General features: G+C 51.7%; 1 protein-coding gene across 34 annotated transcripts in view; it reads right to left on the bottom strand.

Moving 5' to 3' along the window:
* Positions 1-9,279, bottom strand: part of PTPN3 (protein tyrosine phosphatase non-receptor type 3) — a 157,761-nt gene that overhangs the window by 99,105 nt on the left and 49,377 nt on the right. The window lies entirely within an intron of this gene.

The following is a 9,279-nucleotide window of genomic DNA, read 5'->3' as shown; positions in this document are numbered from 1 at the left end:
GAAGGAGCAGGTGACCAACATGAAGAATTGGGGCCCAGGTGAGCCCGCTTTAGGGGGAAAACACAATCCAGCCACCAAAGATGCATGGGCACAAGGTGATGGGAAAGGCTAGGCCACCATCTGACCAAAAAAAAAAAAAAGGCAAAAAACAGATGAGCAGGTAATTAATGCTAATTGGAACAAAACCACCAGATGTTCTGTTATTCACCAGTTTAGAGCGGAATTTAAAGAGGATGGAAAGGCATCTCCTGACCACCTCCCATGAGCCACCAGAGTATACCCCTCTCATCTCATCCAGCTCCCATATCAGACGCGGGACCCAGGTTAGACAGCGAGGTCCATGCCTGAGGTCACCTGGCACAGAGCAGAGCCCAGGCCCAGTGGCTCCTGATGAAGTCATACTCCCCCCAGACATCGCACCACCTGCTCTGGTGTGTGCTTAAACAGAACATGTGCATGTCAACCATTTTTAAATGTACAATTCAGAGACATTAATTACATTCACAACATTGTGCAACCAACTCCACGATTTATTTCCCAAACTTTTCCATCCCTCCAAACAGAAACTCTGTACCCATGAAGCAATAACTCCCTGCTCCCTCCCACAACCTCTGGCAACCAGCTATTTTCTATGAATTTGCCTATTCTAAATATTTCATATAAGTGGAATTATACAATATTTGTCCCTTTGTGACTGGCTTATTTCACTTAGCCTAATGTATAAAGTTCATCCATGCTGTGGTATGTATAAGAACTCCATTCCTTTTCAAGGCTGAATAATATTCCATGGTACAGAGAGACCACATTTTGTTTATCCATTCATTTGTTGACACTTGGGCTGGTTCCACCGTGTGGCTATCATATTGTAAATAGTGCTGCAATTACATCTCTTTATCGGTAACTGCTTTGGGGTGTACACCTAGAAGCGGGTCATGACTTGCTGGGTCATGCAGGAATTCCATGCTTGGCCTTTTGAAGGGCCACTAAACTGTTTTCTACGGAGGTCGTACCATTTAACATTCCTACTGGCAATATAAGAGGGTTCCAACTTCTTCATATCCTTACCAGTACTTTTGATAACAGCCTTCCTAGTAGATGTCAAGTGATACTTCACTGTGGTTTTAATTTACATTTCCCTAATGACTAATGATGGTAAGCATCTTTTCATTGTGCTTACTCGCTATTTGCAGATTTTCAGAGAAATGTGTATTTGAGTCCTCTGCCTATTTTTAAATTGGGTTATCTTAATTTGGATTAGTTATAGAAGTTCTTTATATATTCTTACATTAAACCTTTATCAGATATGATTTGCAAATATTTTCTCCCATTCTGCAGGCTTTCTTTTCACTTTTTTGATTATGTCTTTTAGGCACCAGAGTAATTTCAATGAAGTTCAATTTACTTTTCTTCTGTTGCTTGCGTTTTTGGTGTCACATCCAAGTTTAACTCCAAGGACATGAAGATTTATCCCTGTTTTTCCCTCAGAGTTCCAAGTCTTTAAGCTTTTATATTTAGGGCAGTAATCCATGTTGAGTTAATTTTTGTATATGGCACGAGGTAGGAGGCACTCCAGTATTCTTGCCTAGAAAATCCCATGGACAGAGGAGCCTGGTGGGCTGCAGTCCATGGGGTCGCAAAGAGTGACTTCACTTTCACTGTTCACTTTCATGCATTGGAGAGGGAAATGGCAACCCACTCCAGTGTTCTTGCCTGGAGAATACCAGGGACAGGGGAGCCTGGTGGGCTGCCGTCAAAGGGGTCGCAGAGAGTCGGACATGACTGAAGTGACTTAGCAGCAGCAGGAGGCACCCTTGTCTTTCTAACAAGGATCCCTCCCTACCACAATCCTCTGGCACAAGACTGCTACACTAGATTGTGAACTTCATGAAGGAAGGGTCTTTTAAAAACCATGCTCCAGGGCCTGGTACCCAGCAGGTGCTCATGAATTAACTATAGGATAAAAAGACAGTTGAGTGGATAAACCATGGCGGGGGCGGGAGGGTGTCCCCTATCCCCCACCTGCTTCTCATCACTACTGTCAGACACCCACAGCTGGCTGAAAGCCTCTGGTCTGTAACAAAGTAACCTTATAGGCTAACCGTATTAAGAACTAAATATGTATCAACAACTGCACTTTATACACTCCTATTACTTCAACTGGCTTCCCAGGTGCTCAGTGGTAAAGAATCCGCCTGCAATGCAAGAGATGCGGGTTTGATCCTTGGGTCAGAAGATCCCCTGGAGAAGGAAATGGCAACCCACTCCATTATTCTTGGCTGGGAAATCCCATGGACAGAGAAGCCTGCCAGACTGCAGTCCATGGGGTCGCTGAAGAGTTGGACAGGACTTAGCAACTAAACAACAATATTAGCTCAACCAAAACAATCCAAGATCTAACCGGCACATTTAACTAAGGACAAGGCAGAGGGTCCCAGCCCTGGAAAGCTCAACATGTCCTTACCAGTCTCCTAGCTCAAGTCCTTCATTGCACAGAGGAGGAAATCAAAGGGCCAATGGAGCCAGTGACTTCCCAAAGTCTGGGCTTTCACGCCCAGGTCGTCCCCACCAAACAGGCCTGAGCAATCACCCCCTGGAGAACACGGCAAGGCACCAGGTTAGCCTCCACTGCTTCCAATGGTGGGAGTGGCCCTCTGACTCCAGAACCCGCCAGTGGAAGAGTGAACTCTGGGTCCTGGACCTCATCCTGCTGCACTGGGGCGGCGGGGGCGGGGGGGTGCCTTCCCTATCCGCCTCCTCTGCTCCCTCCTCCAGCCGCACTGCCCCCCTCCCCTGGACCCCAATGTTCCAAGCTTGCTCCCACCGCAGGTGTTTGCAGGTGCTGTTCCGCCTGTTTGGAACTCTTCTCCCTCCAACATCCTCCACCTGGCTCCATCCCTCACTCGAAGTGTCGGATCCGTGAGGCCTTCCCAATCTCCCTTCTTCCTTGCTCACCCTTAGACATGTTAGATACCATGGCTTGCTTCCTCCCAATACCCAAGTCCATGCCTCCCACTAGAATGGAAGTTCCTTAAAGGCAGGGGCTTTACTGTTACCGGCTGTGTCCTTAGCACCTGGAGCCGTTCCTAGCAAGCCTGAGGTGCCCTGTAATGCACGTGCGCATGACATGGGCCAAAGGACAGAACGGGGAGCATGACACTCCCCATTACACACACCCGGAACTACTTCCGGGTCCGGAATGCTACGGCGGGGAAGGCGGGCGGCTCCAGACTCACAAGCGGGCACTGCCTGGACCCTGCGGCCAGAGGCCCTCTGGCAGTGCCAGGCTCCTGGGCCTGTGACGGTGCAGGCAGGGCGGGGACACCATGTACCATCAAACTTCCCACCTGTCCCAGCCAAGCCCAGGATGCTAGCAGCTGCTGCTGTGCTCACCCAGCCACAGAGAATGGAGTTTTTCCCAAAGGTGCTTATCAAATGCTTGTGAAACACACACACACACACACACACACACACACACCAGTGAATGGCTAATGTGCACAAGGCTGACACCTGCACTCCTAGCAGGCTCGCGTCAGCATTTCCAACAGCACATCATTCCAACAACACTGGGAGGTGCTTTGACCTGGTAGGTCATTTCTAGGACCCTACTGTCAGGATATATTGAGACATGGAAGTTTAAATAAAACAAAGATCTAAATAAAACAAAGATTTAAATAAAATAAAAGCAAAGATCTTCCTTGCAGAGACATAACATTGAAAATGACAAACAAAAACCAGATTTCCAAGCTCAGAAGGCCAGTTAAGTAAATCAAAACAGCCACGGGATGTCCATAAAGACTTCATAATGACATGGAAAATATAAGTAAAAAAAAAAAAGGTGGTTTTAAAATTGTACCTACAGTGTGAGCACAACTGTTAACAGTCCTTGTATAAAGTATACAGGAACTCACAGGATGTGAAAATTGTTAACTTGTCCATTCTTTCAACCTTTCTGTATTGCCTAAGTTTTCTATGAGTAATAATGAGTTCAAAAATCAAATTGATAGCACTTAAAATGCTATGAACTGACTCATTTGAAAAAACCCTGATGCTGTGAAGGATTAACGGCAGGAGGAGAAGGGGACGACAGAGGATGAGATGGTTGGATGGCATCACTGACTCAATGGACATGAGTTTGGGTGAACTCCGGAAGTTGGTGATGGACAGGGAGGCCTGGCGTGCTGTGGTTCATGGGGTCACAAAGAGTGGACACGACTGAGCGACTGAACGGAACTGAACTTAAAACGCTATCACCTGAGGCCTCATTGGTGCACAGGGTGTGTAACTGCTTAAACCTCCACCCCGTGACACTCGGCCACCTCCTCGCCCCTTTCTGCCTTCACCTGACCCTGCTTCTCCCTGGTGCTCCCGCTGGCCCCCAGCCCCTGGCACCGGCAGCCCTCCCCAGCCCATCACAGCTCTGACCCTGCTCCACCGCCTCCTCTCCTCCCCCAGGCGGGGCTCCCCCCCCACCCCCCTCACCCCCCTCTGCCCCCCACCTCGACACTCCCTGGCCCCCAGCCCCAGGTTGGAGCCTGACTCCTCGGCCTCCCAGCTGCATGACTGTGGGCAAGTTGCTGAACCTGAGACTCCAATTCCTCCGCAGGAAAATGAGGTGAACCCCAACTCACAGGGCATCTGAGGTTCAGGCGTTAGCCCCCACACCCCAGGGGGTCCTTTCTTCCCTGGCTAGAGGTTCAACATGCTAACGGCGGTGTGTCTCTAGCCCCCTACCACGGGACAGATCCCTACCTCCTGGCTTCACTCAGCCTTGAGAAGCACTGCTTATGGCACACCGGTGGCTGGGGAGAAATTTCTCAATTCTCAATCAGCAGAAATCTTGCCCTCCCCTGCAGGAAGCAGAAAAGCAGGTCTGCTTCTGGGATCCCGGACCAAACAGCTGTTTCTTGGCTGAAATTCCCATCCTCACCGTTGAAGCCTCCAACGCTCCAGAAAACTCAAGAGCCCAACTCTCACAGCTGATGCCTAAACCCACGCCCCCAGCACTCATCCTCCCCGTGTCCCCATCTTAGCTGCCAAAGCGGTCCCCGCATTTTCAGTTGAGGTCCTGCCAGCTCCTGACGCCACCTTCTCCCATCCACACCAATGCTTGATTTCCCGGGCCCTCCACACAGGGGCTTGGTTCTCCTGTTCTTTGGGTTATGGAGCTTTGTTCTTCCTGCGTGTGAACACTCTGTGCTCAGCCCCTGATGACCCTGCAGGCGTTTAATGAGGCCTGCCTGTAGCCTGGCTCCACGGCAGGTGCCGGGGCTCAGAGACTAAGAGGCTGTCTCAGGGCCCTGCTCTCAGGGAACTGAGAGGCTAGTCAGAGAGAGAGATGCATGAATAATCCAATAATCTCCTTCCAGGGTGGGAAGTACATCTGTGAAGACAGCTGTGAACCACTGGCTGCGGGGGTGGGGAGTGGGGGAGCCTTGTCTAGGGCATGACCACAGCTCAGCTTGGGACCAAAGCAAACAGCTTTTAGGGGGATTCTCATGGCAAAACTAGAGCTTGAAGGATGGAGTTTCAAATAGCACAATCAAATCACCCAACACTTCCCTCAAAGTCTGCGGGGACCCCTGCTCCCTGTTGTCCATCACTCACAAGCTGATTCCCATCTCATCCTCCAGACCCCAGACACCTGGGTACACCTGCTCCACGAGGCTGGGTAGAAAGCCACACAGCTGCGTCTGTTCAGCATCTTCCACATCCTCTTGTCCTCGCCTGGCCACCTCGCACCACACTCCTGAGTAGGGCCACCCAGGCGTGGTGTCCGGAGTGGCGGCATCAGTATTACCCATGTGCTGTTCAGTTCAGTCGCTCAGTCGTGTCTGACTCTGTGACCCCATGAACTGCAGCACGCCAGGCCTCCCTGTCCATCACCAACTCCCAGAGTTCACCCAAACTCATGTCCATTGAGTCGGTGATGCCATCCAGCCATCTCATCCTCTGTCATCCCCTTCTCCTCCTGCCCCCAATCCCTCCCAGCATCAGGGTCTTTTCAAATGAGTCAGCTCTTCGCATCAGGTGGCCAAAGTATTGGAGTTTCAGCTTCAACATCAGTCCTACCAATGAACACCTAGGACTGATCTCCTTTGGAATGGACTGGCTGGATCTCCTTTCAGGCCAAGGGACTCTCAAGACTTGTCTTCTCCAACACCACAGTTCAAAAGCATTAATTCTTCAGTGCTCAGCTTTCTTTAGAGTCCAACTCTCACATCCATACATGACCACATGCCATTAGGAAGACACAATCTCACAACCGACCGCGGGCCGAGACCATACGCGTGGTAAAGCCTGAGAACACCCCCAGGCCTTCGGCCTTCTCCTCTCCACTGTGGGGCCAGCGGCCACCTTTCGGTGCCTTCAGTATCCACAGAGAGAGCTGACACACACCTGCAGCGTGTCCACCCCACAGCGGCGCCGCTCCAGCCCCACCCTCCAGCCCTGGCACAGGGACCACAGCCCCCTCCATCCGACACCAGGCCCCACCCAGGGTCAACTGTCACCCTGCGGTCCTCCTGACAAGCTCACTAAGAGGGACAGATGGCAGGCAGTAACTGAGCAGCAGCGCCTCCCGAGAAATGACCGTGTGCCACTGGGAGGGGCCCGGGTCATCGTGGAATCTTCACTCAACCCTGTCATACCCTGGGACACCTGTCACCCCCACCACGGAAATCAGGAAATTGAGACTTTTGGAGGCTTGCTGGGGTCCTGGAGTTAGTGAGGCGGGCTTCCAGAGACAGCCCCAGTTCACGCTCAGCACCAAGAGATACGAGTGCGCACCATAGCCTCGCAGAAGACTGGGGAGGAGGAGGGACACCTATGTTTTAACTGGGAACAGTTACTTGGCTGGACCTAGAAACCAGGGGCAGAGTCACCGAACAGGTGGGAGAGGCAGGCGGGGGCCAGATCAATGATGGCCCTTCAATGGCCCTTCAGTGACGGACTCAACTGCTGCAGCTTTTGGGGCTCAGGAGCAGTGACGCTTCTGGAGCAGGTTGGGCCTAAACTGCTGCACCTTCCCGGACTTTCACTCCATCCCCTCCTTCCTAACCCTAACCCTCTCAGGCTTCTCCAACCCTCCCAAAGCGGCCAATACAGTCGACTTCCCCAGGTCTGCTCGGCTCCATTGCCCGCCCTGCCCTCCCCTCTCCAGGAGGCCCATGTGCCCCTCAACAAAGCCCAGCTGCCAGGAATCCTTTCCCTCCCCTCCTAGGACAGGGCTCCCTTCCAAACCCAGTCTTCCCACATAGAATCACCAGTTTCCACCATCATCTCCAAGAAGACAGGTGGAGACTTGCCTCCTTCCCCTGTGGCCCACAGCCTGAAGACACCAGCTCGGCCCTGGGAATGGAATTGAAAAAAGAGGCCCTCTCTGCCCTGGGGAGGCTGACGAGGGGGAGCCTGACCCTGAGTGTGCAGCCCCTTCGGCAGGGGAACAATCTCATTTGCCCATACACTCAGGCACCTGGATCCACTGCGAACTCTCAAGAGACTGAAATCTTAAGTTTTGGAAAATGTCCTTTAGCAACAGATAACCACTGCAACAAAGAATCCGATCGAAACCATTTACGATTAACTTTGCATAAGACAGAAAACCTTAAAATTACAACACAAGAGTTTTTAAATTCCACCACTATTTATAGGCTGAAAATTGTGAAACACAGATCTCCTCTGGAGTCCACCTGCTCCCCATGTGGTCTCCTGGCCACAGTCTCAACACCACCTGGGGGGCCTGTTAGAGACGCAGCAGGCAGGGCCCATCCCTGACCCCTCGAGTCAGAATCAGCATGTCAGCACTAAAGCTTGGGATGCCCTGGCTGAGAGCACATGGTCTGCAGGGCTTAGGGGAGAGAGAGACCAGGGAAAAGCAAGGCCTATGGAGCCAGGTGACAGGGGACCCGCAGAGAAGAGGTGATCTTGGTGTTTCTGCAGGGAACAATGACAGCAACATGAAGCAGGTATAGATGCGAGGGGCCCACTGGGGAGAGAGGCAAAGTGGAGGGCAAATGGGAGAAGTGTGTGAACCCACCCAGTTTTGCTGAGGGGTGGCGAGGGCAGGCTGAAGGAGGGGCTGAGGTGGGCTGATGGGCGGGATTTGTCCAGTGCAGCTGTAGTGGGAGGGAGATACTGAGATTTCTAAGTTAGCAAACATGTCACTTGGAGAGAGAACATTTTTAAGGAGGAGGGTGGAGAGCTCTGCTTTGGGCATGCACGTGCACAGGAGAACCCTGGGGAAACTCAGGGCGTGGGGAGCAGGTAGGGGCAGGTGGGGGGAATGCTCAGATGCGATACACACAGAGATGACCGGGCTGGAGCAGGCCCTGATGATGCGACCCAGGAAGGCGTGCAGGACAGTTAAGAGGAGAGGGAAAACAGATAGCTGAGGATGAGCCAGGATGGGCAGGGAGGCAGGAGGCGGGGCTGCATCACAGAAGCCCCAGCATGAGGGCGTCAGCACGGAGACCAAGTGGGCTGAATGACCAAATCCCACTGATCTTGACAAGTGAGCGATCCACCACGGCAAGAGTAGTGTTACTCAAGGGTCAGGTGGGGAGGCCTGGGGACACTGGGCTGGCAGTTGCAGGCAGTAAAGCTGAGACCGCTAGATATATTGGAGAAGGCAATGGCACCCCACTCCAGTACTCTTGCCTGGAAAATCCCATGGACAGAGGAGCCTGGTAGGCTGTAGTCCATGGGGTCGCACAGAGTCGGACACGACTGAAGCGACTTAGCAGCAGCAGCAGCAGCAGCTAGATAAATACATGTCTAAACATCTCACCTGGGGTTGCAAGCCCCCTTTCATCAAGACTGTCTTCTCTGGTACACCCGTGTTCCTAGCAGCGTTACTTGCAATAGCCAAAAACAATGGAAGCAACCCAGGCGGCCGTTGACAGATGAATAACAAAATGTGGTTATGTACATTCAGTGAAGTATTAGTCAGCCTTAAAAAGGAAGGAGATTTTGACACGTGACATGGATAAACCTGGAGAACATTATGCTAAGTGAAATAAGCCAGTAACAAAACAGCAAGTACTGACATGATAACGACATGATTCCAATTATATGAGGTACCTAGAGTAGACAAAATCATAGAGATAGAAAGAAGGCGGCTGGCTGCCAGGGCTGGCGGTGGGGAGAATGGGGAGTTAGTATTTAATGGGTACAGAGTTTCAGTTGTGCAAGAGGACAAGAGTTCCGTGGCTGTATGGTGGTGATGGTCACACAAAATCACGCTTGATGCCACTGGACTGGACATACTCTGAAAACATATGT

The sequence above is a fragment of the Ovis aries genome, chromosome 2 (assembly GCF_016772045.2).
Source record: "Ovis aries strain OAR_USU_Benz2616 breed Rambouillet chromosome 2, ARS-UI_Ramb_v3.0, whole genome shotgun sequence".
NCBI classification, from domain to species: Eukaryota; Metazoa; Chordata; class Mammalia; order Artiodactyla; family Bovidae; genus Ovis; species Ovis aries.
This window is presented reverse-complemented; position numbering and strand designations above follow the sequence as displayed.